The sequence below is a fragment of the Ambystoma mexicanum genome, chromosome 1q (assembly GCF_040938575.1).
Source record: "Ambystoma mexicanum isolate Mex_15411 chromosome 1q, UKY_AmexF1_1, whole genome shotgun sequence".
Classification (NCBI taxonomy): Eukaryota; Metazoa; Chordata; class Amphibia; order Caudata; family Ambystomatidae; genus Ambystoma; species Ambystoma mexicanum.
The window spans coordinates 475823328-475839443 of NC_090922.1; the positions used below are offsets into that span (position 1 = coordinate 475823328).

The 16116-nt window shown below is 49.3% G+C and overlaps 1 protein-coding gene across 1 annotated transcript in view; it reads left to right on the forward strand.

Moving 5' to 3' along the window:
• LOC138521541 (ly6/PLAUR domain-containing protein 8-like) overlaps positions 1-16116 on the forward strand; it is a 50412-nt gene that overhangs the window by 4376 nt on the left and 29920 nt on the right. The window lies entirely within an intron of this gene.

Sequence of the window (16116 nt, forward strand, 5' to 3'; positions counted from 1 at the left end):
ACCTTCACACATTTCTGACCAATCATGAGCATTCATATGCTGGTACTGACATAATGAACGTGCCTTTCTTAACCATATATTCATTTAGTAATATTCTGAAATGTTCTGGAGGGCAGTTACAGTATTGGTCAGCACTTAACTGTCAGCCCCAACCCACGTAAGGAGGCTGATGGGCTATATATCTACTGTAACAGCCCTCTTGTATATTCTGCAATTCTATGGGCAAAAGAAAGTGCTATGGCAAGTCAAACTGTTCTGTCAAACGGATCACTGCAACCTCACACACATTCCTAACATGTAAAGAGATTGAAACAATTAAATAATTCAATGATGGTATAATCCATAAAGTAACTGCAAATAGCTTGTAACAGAAGAACATACAACTGTCAATCATTTTGAGAGTTTGTTTACGAATTGTGCACACTAATTTGTAAATAGTCTGCACATTGAAGTCTGGGATCTCTTGAATGAGCTGTTTTAACATGGACATCATAGCCAAAGCATTTTGACGATCCCGAGTCATTGTGTTTCTCAGGAATGTTTTGATTCTCTTTAGGTTTCAGAAACAGCGTTTAGACTCAGCTGTTGCTATGGGTGTAGTGATCAGTATTTTCAATGAATGTATTGTCTCACAAAAAAGCTACTTCAAAATTGTTTTCGATGAACAATTTTAATAAAGCAATTTCAACACTTGTACTACAGAAATATGGCCACTCATTTAAAATTGAAAGCTCAGTGCACAGTCTATCCTTGTTTGACATGGGGTACGCTTGGACTGTTGCAGTCAGTGCATCAAAAACTGCCTATGTGTTACAAATAATTCACTCTGCAACAATTTGCCACCCTCCAAGTGTTTAGTAAATGCAAAGCGCTCTCGGGCATGTGTAAATATGACGACACATACTTCTTTTGCCACATGACTTATGGTGGTCATTTTTGTGTTGACTGTGTGGAAAATGTAGCTTCCAAATTCTTAGTGCTTTCTTATACCCTGCTAAAGCAGTTCATAAAAAGTTGCAGTTGCTTTCTGTACATACACAGAATCAACATCTCGCTTCTGAAGCTATGTCAATGTGGGGCATTATGTCACTGGACAAATAAAGGAAGAAAAGGAAATCCCTATCTTTTAGAGTTCTAATGAATCCCCAGGCCTCTTTCACAGCAGCTCCCTCAAAATGAAACCAGCTTTGAATGATTTCAAAGCATCTAAGGAGTGCGTCCCTATACTGATAGATGGAATCTACTACCCAAATATGGTAGCTCCAGTGAAAGCGCGATGGTCTTGGAAGTCTTATATCCGATACCTCCTCTAGAACTCCAGTTCTTTTTTAGGGAACATGAATAAAATGCACAGAAGGCAGACACATCACTGAAGAAAATTCTCCCTTGTGATATTTTGAAAACAGCCTGTTCCATGATGAGGTTAAGCTGGTGCATAGAAATGTGCATAATGGGCATTTAAATACATTTCAGGGATGTTCTTCTGGACCCCACCAGACACCCCAATCATCACACTAGCACCATCAGAGGTTTGAGAAATGACTTTCTTTTTTTGGCAATCTTCAGAGAAAACTGTGTTACATTTTTCTATTAGGGTAGTAGCAATGGGTTGCGCACAAGAGTCTTTCAGATTGACTAAATCCATGAAACCTTTAAACAATTTTGAATCGTTTATCAATGTAGTGATAGACTAGCAGAGACTGAGTCTTAGTGGAAACAAAATCTACCAGGCCTCTAAATACACCAGGATTAAAAGAATCTTCAGTCTCATCATGGCCACGTAAAGCTGATTTAAATGCCCTGTAAAAGCACACACAGTCAATTCCTTTTGACAAGATGTATTGGTTTTTGTCCACATCCTCATTATGCTTCATCACTCTCTGACGATAGGCATCGTCCAATTGTGTTGCAATGTCAAAACTTCCCAACATGGCCAGCTTTAATACATTCTTGATATAAGATTTGCATGATTCATGTCTTTTACTTTTTTCAGACAAATGCTTTAAATCAGTGACTCCTCTTGCTGTGCAGGCCATTGTACCTCCAAACAGCAGGCTGGGGAAGCAGAACAAAGACTGCTTAGCAGTGCTACCAGTGAGCCATGTCTTCTTTTCATACCAAAATATGGAAAATGTGCGTTTGAAGTTCTTACCCCTATCTTTAGAGGACTGTGCAATTTTGAAATGTGGCTGATTGGGCGCTAATCATTTCACATCCAGTTTTTCATTGTATGAAAGCCCAGAAATGGTTTTGAGAGCAATTGGTCCACTGAATTCCTGTTCAGCAAGACTGACTCCTGTTAGTAAGCATAAGCAAAATATGGGGAAAATCTTCATAATGGATCATGTAGTAATTGTTCAAATAAGGTATACTCTTTCATAACACAGAAGCATGACCTGTTGGTAGGACCAGATAACATCTGCAACTATACCTATTGGAGCTGTACTTGTCATGAGGTACACATACATGCCCATTAACCCCTAAGGGTCTGACAACAGGGTCAAAGATGAGAACTCCAATGCCCATCCCTACCACAACTGATACCACAGACAGTGCTATTAGCTTTCTTTTACTTGACTACAATATAGAATGTAGTGCTGCTTATGCTAGAACATACCTTTAATGTCATTTAAATAATAGTTCATGTATGGTCCTGGTTGTTTGTGGTGTACTTTTATTTAGCCTACAATGAAGGAAATGACACCAGAAGCACGATACAACAAAGAAAATATGGAACAAATGAGGAGTTCATTTGAAATGTTATAAAACACATTAGTACGAACTAGCTTTCCAAGATACATGTGAAAAGATTTTGACATATACTTTGTGGGCGATTGATGGTATATGTGTGTGCGCACTCACGTGGGTGTGCAAGCAACATTTCTAGAAAAAAGGAAACATCACTGCTCAGAAAATCATTCCACTGTTTGTCTTATTCCTCCCAATCAATCTGTACGTTTTAAGGTCCAACGCTACACAGAGGAAATCTGTAACAAAAATGTTTCTGAAAAGTAATATCCGTCCCTCACGCCAAATCGCCTCACGTGCCAGCCAGAGCAAGGCCCAGCTGGGCCCCTCATTCAAGTCCTGTCCTGCTGTCTGTGACTGTCTCATTCGAGCAGTCCAGTCATCCTGGCTGACTGGATTGGACAGACACTGTCAGTCACACAGAGCAGAGTTGGATGAGGGCTTGGCCGGGGCACAAGACTTGAGTTAAATTTGCCGCTCTCCATCAGGAGAGAGACGGAGAGCAATGAAATGAGTACAATGACTGGGATGGTCCAGCAGTGAGCCCAGCTGTGGTAGGAGCTCTGTGGCAGGGGGGCACATTGGTGTATAGCACCCATGGGTCCATTTGTTACACAAAGAGATGAGCGGGCCTGAACACCTTGGGGTCTCTCTCTGCCCACACTGTTGTCTGTCGGTGATTCAGGGATTGGGAGCCTGAAAGGAGAGGTCAGAGGCTAACTATACAGACTGATACCACCTGGGGGTTATCTGCATTCTGTGGAGGGGTGGAAGAAAGGCAATGTGAATATATACGACTATAAATACAATTGTCGAAGAGCTGGACATTCATTACACACTGTTTTCCCAATCTATCTAGTAGACTTTCCCAAACAGGGAACCGACAAACAAGGGGCAATGTTCCTTGGTAAGCTTACATATGTGCAAAAAGGAAAGGAAATGAATGCAGCATAAAGCACTTCCTTGCTACCTTAACTCTGCACAGTAGCAGTGTTATTTTGTGTCACAGGCCGACTCCATTTTAAGACACTGTTTTTAATTAATGGAGGAAAAACTAAAAATGAATAACCAACTCAGGCAGATTGCAGATGCCACAAAATCCTGCACTTATATCACATCAGCAGCACTCACTGTGCAAACACTCCTTCAAATCCCTTGACCTCAAAAAAACAAACACACACACGTTTTACAACAGCGGCGAACCACAGGCAGGTGGAGAATGAGCATACCAGACCCTCATGTCAACGATGCACTACTTACTAAGTGACTTACTACAGCAGCTTTTCTGTTGTGGCCTGGCCAACAAGGCAAGGCCGCAGCCGCTGCATGCACAGGTGGTCTCTCGGCTTCACTCAGCTTGGTTGATGAGAACACGCCGTGTCTCTCAGCACAAGCCTCGGCTGGCTCCGGGAATCCGATGACACCACTCTGGCTCTCGTGCGCTCACCTGAAAGTTACTATGCGGAATCAGATTCTATGGCAAGACATGAGGCTCCTATTATGCATAACAATCTTTACTCTAACATAACAGCAGCAAAGAATAAAAACTTTTGTATAAAACCTTTGGAGAAAAATGTTTTTTTCACAATTTCAACAAACAAAATATATAAGTATCCCAATCCAAAATGGAGGACAGGTCATGCCCTCAGGGTAACCAATGGGCATACAGCCAATTCCATAAATGTCCCTTTCTCTAACTCCAACTCCTCTTTCTTTGCTGCTGACTAACACAGCTAAGACACTCCTCCTAGTTCTTGCCTTGCTGTGCATTATATGGAGTTTAGAGTGTTACTTTTGAGTGTTACTTTGTCATATTGTTAAGATTGGGTGATTTAAAGCATTGTAGAGATTGTCATTTCTTTATGCTGCATTAGCAAACTGGAAGCCGCGTTCGCGCTCGAACACTGACCTCAGGTCAAATTGATACATTGTGGCGGCGCTCCGTGTGGAGCGATTGCTTGTTGATTGTTTTTCTGTCAAGGGCGTTTGTGCCGAGTGCATTTAATTTAATTTGTTTGCGTCGCCGACCTTTTCAACCCAGGCGCCGACGAGTGGAATGCTTTCTCCCTCATGAGAGGGTTTATTTACAGTTGCTGGTCTTCCCAGAGCTTTCGCGCTCGTTTCTGAAGCCGGGCTCGTGACGCGTGCGGTCTGTTTAAAGAAGCTTAGCATTCCCATTTATGTAACACCTAACGGAGTGGTTTATTTTAGTGCTCTCTTTGATCAGCCTGCTCGGCTGTCTCCACTTCTGTCACCCTGCTAGGGTGTATTTGAATAATAGCCTGCTCGCCTGTCACCAGTTTCTCACACCCAGATAGGGTGTATGCAGTTATTATTTACCCTGCTCGGCTAATTTGGTGCAATTGCACGCAGCCTGCTCTGCTTTGGTGATTGGGAGTTTTCACACTTCTGTGGTGACAAAATCTGGATAAGACTGTCATGGGAAAGAATATGGTCCCAGCTTCAGCGGATGCCAGTACGCAGGTGCGGCCTTCAAAGAAAACAGATAATGGGGTAGACCAGTCGAGTCAACAACCATCTGTGGCACAGGCTATCCAGTCCTCCCTGGATTCAGCCTTGTCTGGTCTTAATAATACGCTAGCTTCAGCATTTGACAGACTGATTAACCGCATCGCTGATTTTCATCCCCCTCAGAGTGCTGGATCCTCTGTCGAGCCCCAGGCCCCAAAAAAAATGTACAATGAAAACAAAACACATTTCAGGACAACTCAGTCCTTGCCCTGTCACGTCCCCTGAGTCTTCCCCTAGTAGAGCGCAGAAGCGCAGGCGAGATGAGTCCCAGCAACCCCTTTCCTCCACCCCTTGGCCATCATACGCACAGCTCCCTGCAACAGTATCCCCTATACCTATTTCTACCTCAGATTCTTCTGAGGATTCAGATTCGCCCCCTAAGAGGCGTAAGAAGAAGGTGGCTCCGGTCCCCGCACAGAATGTTCTTGTGTTAGATGTTAATGGGGTCCCATTTTTTGATCCAGCCCTCATATTGCACCCTAGATCGGCAGAGTGGCAAATCAAGAGATTTCCTCTTTCCTTGAATATTGGATCAGACGTCCGCTGTCTAAAGGGGACAGGAGCAAGTTAAGATCCGAATGCCCTAGGCCAGTCCTGCAGGACAAGGTGGCTTGTACTCCCGAAATAGATCATCCTATGGTGGTTTTTCTGACTCAGAAGGGTAAAGACCCCAGAAAAGGGGTTGACAAGGCCTGGCGCAGCTGTCAGGACAAGCTGTTAGATGTTTTGGGTCCTGTGACGCAGATATTTGAGATGGCTGAGGAGGCTGCGGCCTCCAATTCCCCTGTGGATGTAAATGTTTTAAGGGGTTGGATACAGAGAACTGTCTGCCTGCTCGGCAATGGCAATGCCTCAATATCCAAAGAGAGGCGCAAGTCTCTGCTGATGAGACTAGACTCAAAATTAGCTGATATGTCTGAAAGGAAAGCTGGGCCTTCCGCTCAAGGAAATTTGTTTGGAGATAGTTTTCTCAAAGACCTTTCAGCGTATGTGCATAAGTTTACGGCTTTAGATAATGCTCAGGCCAACATAAAAAAGGTTTTTACGCAAAAGGTTTTCCCCAGGGCCGGAAGAGGTAGAGCCCGCTCTTCCGGCCGGTTCTCCCCTGTCAGTTTGCCTCACGAGGCACACAGAATTCCTCCTCTGCTCGAGGAGCACACAACCAATTTTTCCCTCAGCAAAATGCGGGTTGGAGAGGACGTGGAGGAAGAGGTACCAGGAGGTCCAGAGGAGCATCAGGTATTTTCTCGAGTGTTAAAAGTTTTTTCCCACAAAGGTCTAGGGGGCAGACTGGCCAGGTTTCTCCCACAGTGGGAAATCCCTCACATCAGACCCCTGGGTGTTACAGACAGTCCAAGGTTATTGCATAGAGTTTTATTCCCCTCCTTGCCAGTTATCAGTTCCCCATCCGTTGGTTCTGGACAAGGTGAAACAGTCTCTAATAGATGTAGAGGTCAAAGACCTCATCTCCAAGGGAGCGGTAGTCCCGGCCTCTTACAGGTCATCTCAGTTTCTAAGTACCATTTTTCTAGTTCCGAAACCGGATCAGGGGTTTCGCCCAGTGATAAACTTAAAAGCCCTCAATTCCTTTGTAGTATACCACCACTTCAAGTTGGAAGGAATTCACCTTCTCAGGGACACCCTCCTTCCAGCAGACCGGATGATCAAGCTGGACCACAAGGATGCTTACCTAGTGGTTCCTGTGTTCCCTCCGCACCAAGAGTTTCTCCAGTTTCAGTGGGGGGGTTGGGTTTGGCAATTTGCCTCCCTCCCGTTCGGCCTGTCTTCAGCCCCATGGTGCTTCACCAAGTTGATGAGGCCTGTGATAGCTCTTCTCAGGTCCAAGGGGATCCGAATCATTATATATCTCAACGACATGCTCCTGTTAGCCCAGAGCTCTCAGAATCTGCTCTCTCATCTGGAGTTTACGGTAACTCTTCTTCAGAGCCTGGGGTTTGTGTTAAATGCCAAAAAGTCCATATTGAAGCCTACGCAATGTATCCAGTTTCTAGGCTTCGATATAGATTCAAAAGATTGCATCCTTCTCCTCCCAGACAGCAGGCTAGCCAAGATAAGGAAAGAGATCCGAGTTATCCTCAAGAAGGACAAAATTTCCCTCAGATTGTTAGCCAGAATAGTGGGGATGTTGTCAGCATCCATCCAAGCTATTTCCCCGGCGCCTCTTCACTACAGAGCGTTGCAACATCTGAAAGCTCGACATCTTCGCAGATGTCTTTCTTACTCTCAGATGGTGGTGCTGTCCCCGGAGGCAAGGTTGGAACTCCTTTGGTGGCTCAAACACATGGAGGTCTGGAATGGCAAAGCAATTTTTGGTCCCTCCCCAGATGTAGTTCTGGAGTCTGATGCCAGAAGAGCAGGTTGGGGAGCCAGGCTGGGTCAGGTCTCCACGGGAGGAAAGTGGTCCGAGGGGGAGAAGGAGCTCCATATCAATTGTCTGGAATTGTTAGCAAGGTCTTTTGCAGTCCGAAGTTTCCTCAAGGATCAGGGGAATTGGTGTGCATTCCTCTGCATGGACAATGTCTCAGCAGTGAGATATGTCAATCATTTGGGAGAGACCAGGTCCAAGGTCCTAGCGGATCTGGCAAAGGAATTTTGGCATTTTTGTCTGGACCGCAATATTGTATTAAGGGCAGAATACCTTCCGGGGATCAGCAACGAGGTGGCGGATTTGAATTCCAGGCACCTTCAGGACAAAAGCGACTGGATGTTGGACAGGGGCCTCTTTGCCAGGATAGGATCCCTTTGGGGTCTGTTTACAGTAGATCTGTTTGCCTCGAGGCTAAACTGTCAGGTCCCCAGGTTCTTCAGTTGGAGACCAGATCCTTGCGCTCTAGCTACCGATGAGTTTCTACAGGATTGGTCAGGTCAGAGGCCGTACGCCTTCCCTCCCTTTGCAATGATAGCCAGAGTATTAGTTCAGGTTCGCAGACAAGAGGTCATGCTAGTGATACTAACCCCCTTTTGCCCTTCCCAAATTTGGTTTCCGGCTCTCCTGGAGCTCTCAGTAAACATTCCTCGTCTTCTTCCCTTTCATCCACAGTTGCTAACGAACCCGGGAGGTTTTCCTCACGAGTTGGTCCTTCAGGGGCACCTCTCCCTTATGGCATGGAAGATTTCAGCGCTTCCTGGTGCTTCCGAGGACTTTCGCAGGACTCTATGTCAGTCCTCAGAGACTCTTGGGCCCACTCTACCAAGTTGGGATACTCTTCAGCTTGGAACCGCTGGGTTAGCTGGTGTGTGGTTAGGCACCTCGATCCCATTTCTGCCCCTCCTGTAGAGGTGGTTAATTTTGTAGTAGATTTATTTAAAGAGGGCAAAGCTTATAGAACCATTAATGGCTTCAGGTCTGTTATCTCAGCAGGTCACCTTTTGGTAAAAGGGGAACCGGTAGGTAGACATTTTTTAGTGCAAAGAGCCCTCAAGTCTATTCGTATCAGGATCCCTCCAAAGCCTAGGTATTCAGTTCTTTGGGATGTTAATTTGGTTTTAGATCTCTTTCGAGTCTGGCCCGCCAATGAGGATCTGTCTTTGCAACAGCTATTCTCCAAGTTAGCAATGTTGTTTTGCGTGGTGTCTATTAAAAGAGTGTCGGATATCAGAGCTTTAGATGTGGACAGTAAAATGTTTACCCCTCAAGGGGTTACCTTTTTTGTTTCACAGAGAACTAAGTGTATGACTTCATCGATATCCTACCCAGCCTTCCCAGAAAACAATAAATTGTGTGTTATCGCATGTTTGAAATGTTTTGAGTTAAAAACAGAGTCTCTACGGCCTCCTAATACCTCTCAGCTGCTGATTTCCTATAGAAAGCCCCATAAGCCAGTATCCCCTTCCACATTGGCCAGGTAGATTAGATGGGTCATGCGGGAGGCGGGCGTTGACACTTCCTCTTTTGGTCCCCATTCAGTTAAGGGTGCTATGGCCTCTAAAGCCACCTTTTTGGGTGGCAGCCTAGAACAAATCCTTAAAGCAGCTGATTGGTCAAGAGAGTCACCTTTCGAGACATTTTATCATAAACGCATTGCTCACAGCTATTAATGTTCTGCAAGGGCTTTGAACTTGCATAATAGGAGCCTCTTGTCTTGCCATAGAATACCTAATCACTAGCATGAGATGGGGGTTTAGATTCTATTAAAGACAAGGAGGTGAATATTATAGCACCCACCCACCCTTACTGGTTGTTTTGGCTATTTCAGATTTTGGGTGAGAGGTCCTGGTTAAAGGAGATCGTTCAAGTTCAGTTGCGAGAGTTCAAGTTCGCCTTGTTACATGGAATCATCTCTTCTGGTGCTACGCGGTGGATTGCTGCAGTGAATATCCAAGGAAGGACAGCATCAGAAAGAGGAGTTGGAATTAGAGAAAGGGAAATTTATGGAATTGGCTGTATGCTCATTGGTTACCCTGAGGGCATGACCTGTCCTCCATTTTGGATTGGGATACTTATATATTTTGTTTGTTGAAATTGTGGAAAAAAAATTCTCCAAAAGTTTTATACAAAAGTTTTTATTCTTTGCTGCTGTGATGTCAGAGTAAAGTTTGTTATGCATAATATTCACCTCTGTGTCTTTGATAGAATCTAAACCCCCATCTCACGCTAGTGTGGGGGATTAGGTATTCTCCTGTCCTGTCCTGTCTGTGGTTGACACACTTGACACTGCGGATTGCGCATAAATTAATACTAGCGGGGACACAGCGCTAGTGCCTGGCCAGCCTTCTAATATAATGGATTATGCTAACTGCATGGAACTCTATGAGCTCTGTGCAGTATATACAAAGCAAAAACTCCATAAAATATGAAACGCCCTGGCTCTCTGCCTGTGTGGCAATCCCATCAGGTTTAGCAGGGCTATAAATATTTATTTATTTAAATATAAACATTGCAGCAGCAACGCCACATGTAAACATTGCAGCAGCAACGCCACACATACTGCAGTCAGGAAATACAGCACATCGTTTTTTCTGCACTCTGAAGGGGTCCTGGGGGTGTGCCCGCCACCCTAAATAAGTGGCCGCCACTAGAACTTTCAGATTTTTTGAAAGGTTGCATGCAATGTTCTGCTTCCACTGTGAATGGAATGTGTCAAAACCTCAGAATAAATAGAGCCTAAGTCCAGTTCCAGCCGGTTTACAAGAATGTGGCAATTATAGAAGCAGAAAAGTGAGAAAATGTATACGTGTCACAACGGGGCGCTGTTAGTAACATAAAACCTAATCATTCACCTACTCTATCTTTTTGAAAAGATTACAGGGGTGATCAATTATTTAGAACATTAGTTTCAATAAAGGCCCATTAAAAATGCAGATGTTAGCCACGCCAGCAGCCTCATCGAGGAGAGAGCAGGAGCCCTTCCTCACCTACGACATCTCTATTCCTGCCGTGACGAATGCCATCCACGCGGCCCAGCTGCCCCTTGTGCCGTGTCGAACGCCATCCACGAGCCCAGCTGATTTCTACAGAGCCTTCCACTGGGTAAGGCTCCACCACCCTTTGCCTGCTTCAGAAATTGCATCTTCTTTGCCGGAACCAAGCACACATATCACTGCCTGATCCTCGCTGCCTAATTTCATGATGCTGGGCGCAGCGCAGCACCAAAGCAAGGCTGTTGCCTCGTTGCTAGGTAACTAGCCCGAACCTCTTCAGGCCACATCCGCCAGCAGGCGGAAACGCCGGCGCCCACACTAAGGCGCATACAAAGGCCCCTGTTTGCCCCCTGAGCCTCAGTCAACCATGCCAGCAGCCTCATCGAGGAGAGGGCAGGAGCCCCTCCTCACCTACGACATCTTTATTCCTGCCGTGATGAACGCCATCCACATGGCCCAGCTGCCCCTCATGCCGTGTCGAATGCCATCCACGAGGCCCAGCTGATTTCTACAGATCCTTCCACTGGGTAAGGCTCCACCACCCTTTGCCCGCTTCAGAAATTGCATCTTCTTTGCCGGAATCAAGCACACATATCACTGCCTGACCTTCGCTGCCTGATTTCATGATGCCGGGAGCAGCGCAGCACCAAAGCGAGGCTGTTGCCTCGTTGTTAGGTAACTAGCCCGATCGTCTTCAGGCCACAACCGCCGGCTGGCGGAAACGCTGGCGGCCACACTAAGGCCCATACAAAGGCCCCTGTTTGTCCCTGAGCCTCAGTCAGCCACGCCAGCAGCCTCATCGAGGAGAGGGCAGGAGCCCCTCCTCACCTACGACATCTCTATTCCTACTGTGACGAATGCCATCCACGTGGCCCAGCTGCCCCTCGTGCCGTGTCGAGCGCCATCCACAAGGCCCAGCTGATTTCTACAGAGCCTTCCACTGGGTAAGGCTCCACCACCCTTTGCCCGCCTCAGAAATTGCATCTTCTTTGCCGGAATCAAACATACATATCACTGCCTGACCCTCGCTGCCTGATTTCATGATGCTGGGCGCAGCGCGGCACCAAAGCGAGGATGTTGCCTCGTTGCTCGGTAACTAGCCCGATCCTCTTCAAGCCACATCTGCCAGCAGGCAGAAAGGCCGGAGGCCACACTAAGGCCCATACAAAGGCCCGTGTTTGGCCCCTGAGCCTCAGTCAGTCACGCCAGCAGCCTCATCGAGGCAAGGGCAGGAGCCCCTCCTCACCTACGACATCTCTATTCCTGCCGTGACGAACACCATCCACGCAGCCCAGCTGCGCCTCGTGCCGTGTCAAATGCCATCCACGAGGCCCAGCTGATTTCTACAGAGCATTCCACTGTGTAAGGCTCCACCAACCTTTGCCCGCCTCATAAATTGCATCTTCTTTGCCGGAATCAAGCACGCATATCACTGCCTGACCCTCGCTGCCCGATGTCATGATGACGGACGCAGCGAGGCTGTTGTCTCGTTGTTAGGTAACTAGCCCGATCGTCTTCAGGCCACAACCGCCGGCAGGCGGAAACGCCGGCGGCCACACTAAGGCCCATACAAAGGCCCCTGTTTGCCCCCTGAGCCTCAGTCAGCCACGCCAGCAGCCTCATTGAGGAGAGGGCAGGAGCCCCTCCTCACCTACGACATCTCTATTCCTACTGTGACGAACGCCATCCACGTGGCCCAGCTGCCCCTCGTGCCGTGTCGAACACCATCCACGAGGCCCAGCTGATTTCTACAGAGCCTTCCACTGGGTAAGGCTCCACCACTCTTTGCCCGCCTCAGAAATTGCAACTTCTTTGCCGGAATCAAGCATACATATCACTGCCTGACCCTCGCTGCCCGATTTCATGATGCTGGGCGTAGCGCGGCACCAAAGCGAGGATGTTGCCTCGTTGCTAGGTAACTAGCCCGATCCTCTTCAGGCCACATCTGCCGGCAGGCAGAAAGGCCGGTGGCCACACTAAGGCGCATACAAAGGCCCCTGTTTGCCCCCTGAGCCTCAGTCAACCACGCCAGCAGCCTCATCGAGGAGAGGGCAGGAGCCCCTCCTCACCTACGACATCTCTATTCCTGCCGTGACGAACACCATTAACGCGGCCCAGCTGCTCCTAGTGTCGTGTCAAACGCCATCCACGAGGCCCAGCTGATTTCTACAGAGCATTCCACTGGGTAAGGCTCCACCACCTTTTGCCCGCCTCATAAATTGCATCTTCTTTGCCGGAATCAAGCACACATATCACTGCCTGACCCTCGCTGCCTGATTTCATGATGCCGGGCGCAGCGAGGCTGTTGCCTCAGTGCTAGGTAACTAGCCCGATCGATTTCAGGCCACAACCGCCGGCAGGCGGAAACGCCGGCGGCCAGACTAAGGCCCATACAAAGGCCCCTGTTTGCCCCCTGAGCCTCAGTCAGCCATGCCAGCAGCCTCATCGAGGAGAGAGCAGGAGCCCCTCCTCACCTAAGACATCTTTATTCCTGCCGTGATGAATGCCATCACGGCCCAGCTGCCCCTCATGCCGTGTCGAATGCCATCCACAATACCCAGCTGATTTCTACAGGTCCTTCCACTGGGTAAGGCTCCACCACCCTTTGCCCGCTTCAGAAATTGCATCTTCTTTGCCGGAATCAAGCACACATATCACTGCCTGACCCTCGCTGCCTGATTTCATGATGCCGGGCGCAGCGCGGCACCAAAGCGAGGCTGTTGCCTCGTTGTTAGGTAACTAGCCCGATCGTCTTCAGGCCACAACCGCCGGCAGGCGGAAACGCCGGCGGTCACACTAAGGCCCATACAAAGGCCCCTGTTGCCCCCTGAGCCTCAGTCAGCAATGCCAGCAGCCTCATTGAGGAGAGGACAGGAGCCCCTCCTCACCTACGACATCTCTATTCCTACTGTGACGAATGCCATCCACGTGGCCCAGCTGCCCCTTGTGCCGTGTTGAACGCCATCCACGAGGCCCAGCTGATTTCTACAGAGCCTTCCACTGGGTAAGGCTCCACCACCCTTTGCCCGCCTCAGAAATTGCATCTTCTTTGCCGGAATCAAGCACACATATCACTGCCTGACCCTCGCTGCCTGATTTCATGATGCTGGGCGCAGCGCGGCACCAAAGCGAGGATGTTGCCTCGTTGCTATGTAACTAGCCCCATCCTCTTCAGGCCACATCTGCCGGCAGGCAGAAAGGCAGGTGGCCACACTAAGGCCCATACAAAGGCCCCTGTTTGGCCCCTGAGCCTCAGTCAGTCACACCAGCAGCCTCATCGAGGAGAGGGCAGGAGCCCCTCCTCACATACGACATCTCTATTCCTGCCTTGACGAACACCATCCACGCGGCCCAGCTGCGCCTCGTGCCGTGTCAAACGCCATCCACGAGGCCCAGCTGATTTCTACAGAGCCTTCCACTGGGTAAGGCTCCACCACCCTTTGCCCGCCTCAGAAATTGCATCTTCTTTGCCGGAATCAAGCACACATATCACTGCCTGACCCTTGCTGCCTGATTTCATGATGCCGGGTGCAGCGAGGCTGTTGCCTCGTTGTTAGGTAACTAGCCCGATCCTCTTCAGGCTACAACCGCCGGCAGGCGGAAACGCTGGCGGCCACACTAAGGCCCATACAAAGGCCCCTGTTTGCCCCCTGAGCCTCAGTCAGCCACGCCAGAAGCCTCATCGAGGAGAGGGCAGGAGCCCCTCCTCACCTACGACATCTCTATTCCTACCGGGACGAACGCCATCCACGTGGCCCAGCTGCCCCTCGTGCCGTGTCGAGCGCCATCCACGAGGCCCAGCTGATTTCTACAGAGCCTTCCACTGGGTAAGGCTCCACCACCCTTTGCCCGCCTCAGAAATTGCATCTTCTTTGCCGGAATCAAGCATACATATCACTGTCTGACCCTCGCTGCCTGATTTCATGATGCTGGGTGCAGCACGGTACCAAAGCGAGGATGTTGCCTTGTTGCTAGGTAACTAGCCCGATCTTCCTCAGGCCACATCTGCCGGCAGGCAGAAAAGCTGGTGGCCACACTAAGGCCCATACAAAGGCCCCTGTTTGGCCCCTGATCCTCAGTCAGTCACACAAGCAGCCTCATCGAGGCGAGGGCAGGAGCCCCTCCTCACCTACGACATCTCTATTCCTGCCGTGACAAACACCATCCACACGGCCCAGCTGCGCCTCATGCCGTGTCAAACGCCATCCACGAGGCCCAGCTGATTTCTACAGAGCCTTCCACTGGGTAAGGCTCCACCACCCTTTGCCCGCCTCAGAAATTGCATCTTCTTTGCCGGAATCAAGCACACATATCACTGCCTGACCCTCGCTGCCTGATTTCATGATGCCAGGTGCAGCGAGGCTGTTGCCTCGTTGTTAGGTAACTAGCCCGATCCTCTTCAGGCTACAACCGCCGGCAGGCAGAAACGCCGGCGGCCACACTAAGGCCCATACAAAGGCCCCTGTTTGCCCCCTGAGCCTCAGTCAGCCACGCCAGAAGCCTCATCGAGGAGAGGGCAGGAGCCCCTCCTCACCTACGACATCTCTATTCCTACCGGGACGAACGCCATCCACGTGGCCCAGCTGCCCCTCGTGCCGTGTCGAGCACCATACACGAGGCCCAGCTGATTTCTACAGAGCCTTCCACTGGGTAAGGCTCCACCACCCTTTGCCCGCCTCAGAAATTGCATCTTCTTTGCCGGAATCAAGCATACATATCACTGCCTGACCCTCGCTGCCTGATTTCATGATGCTGGGTGCAGCGCGGTACCAAAGCGAGGATGTTGCCTTGTTGCTAGGTAACTAGCCCGATCTTCCTCAGGCCACATCTGCCGGCAGGCAGAAAAGCTGGTGGCCACACTAAGGCCCATACAAAGGCCCCTGTTTGGCCCCTGAGCCTCAGTCAGTCACGCAAGCAGCCTCATCGAGGCGAGGGCAGGAGCCCCTCCTCACCTACGACATCTCTATTCCTGCCGTGACAAACACCATCCACGCAGCCCAGCTGCGCCTCATGCCGTGTCAAACGCCATCCACGAGGCCCAGCTGATTTCTACAGAGCCTTCCACTGGGTAAGACTCCACCACCCTTTGCCCGCCTCAGAAATTGCATCTTCTTTGCCGGAATCAAGCACACATATCACTGCCTGACCCTTTCTGCCTGATTTCATGATGCCGGGCGCAGCAAGGCTGCTGCCTCGTTGTTAGGTAACTAGCCCGATCGTCTTCAGGCCACAACCGCCGGCAGGCGGAAACGCCGGCAGCCACACTAAGGCCCAAGGCCCTTACAAAGGCCCCTGTTTGCCCCCTGAGCCTCAGACAGCCATGCCAGCAGCCTCATCGAGGAGAGGGCAGGAGCCCCTCCTCACCTACGACATCTCTATTCCTGCCATGACGTACACCATCCACGCGGCCCAGCTGCACCTCGTGCCGTGTCAAACGCCATCCAAGAGGCCCAG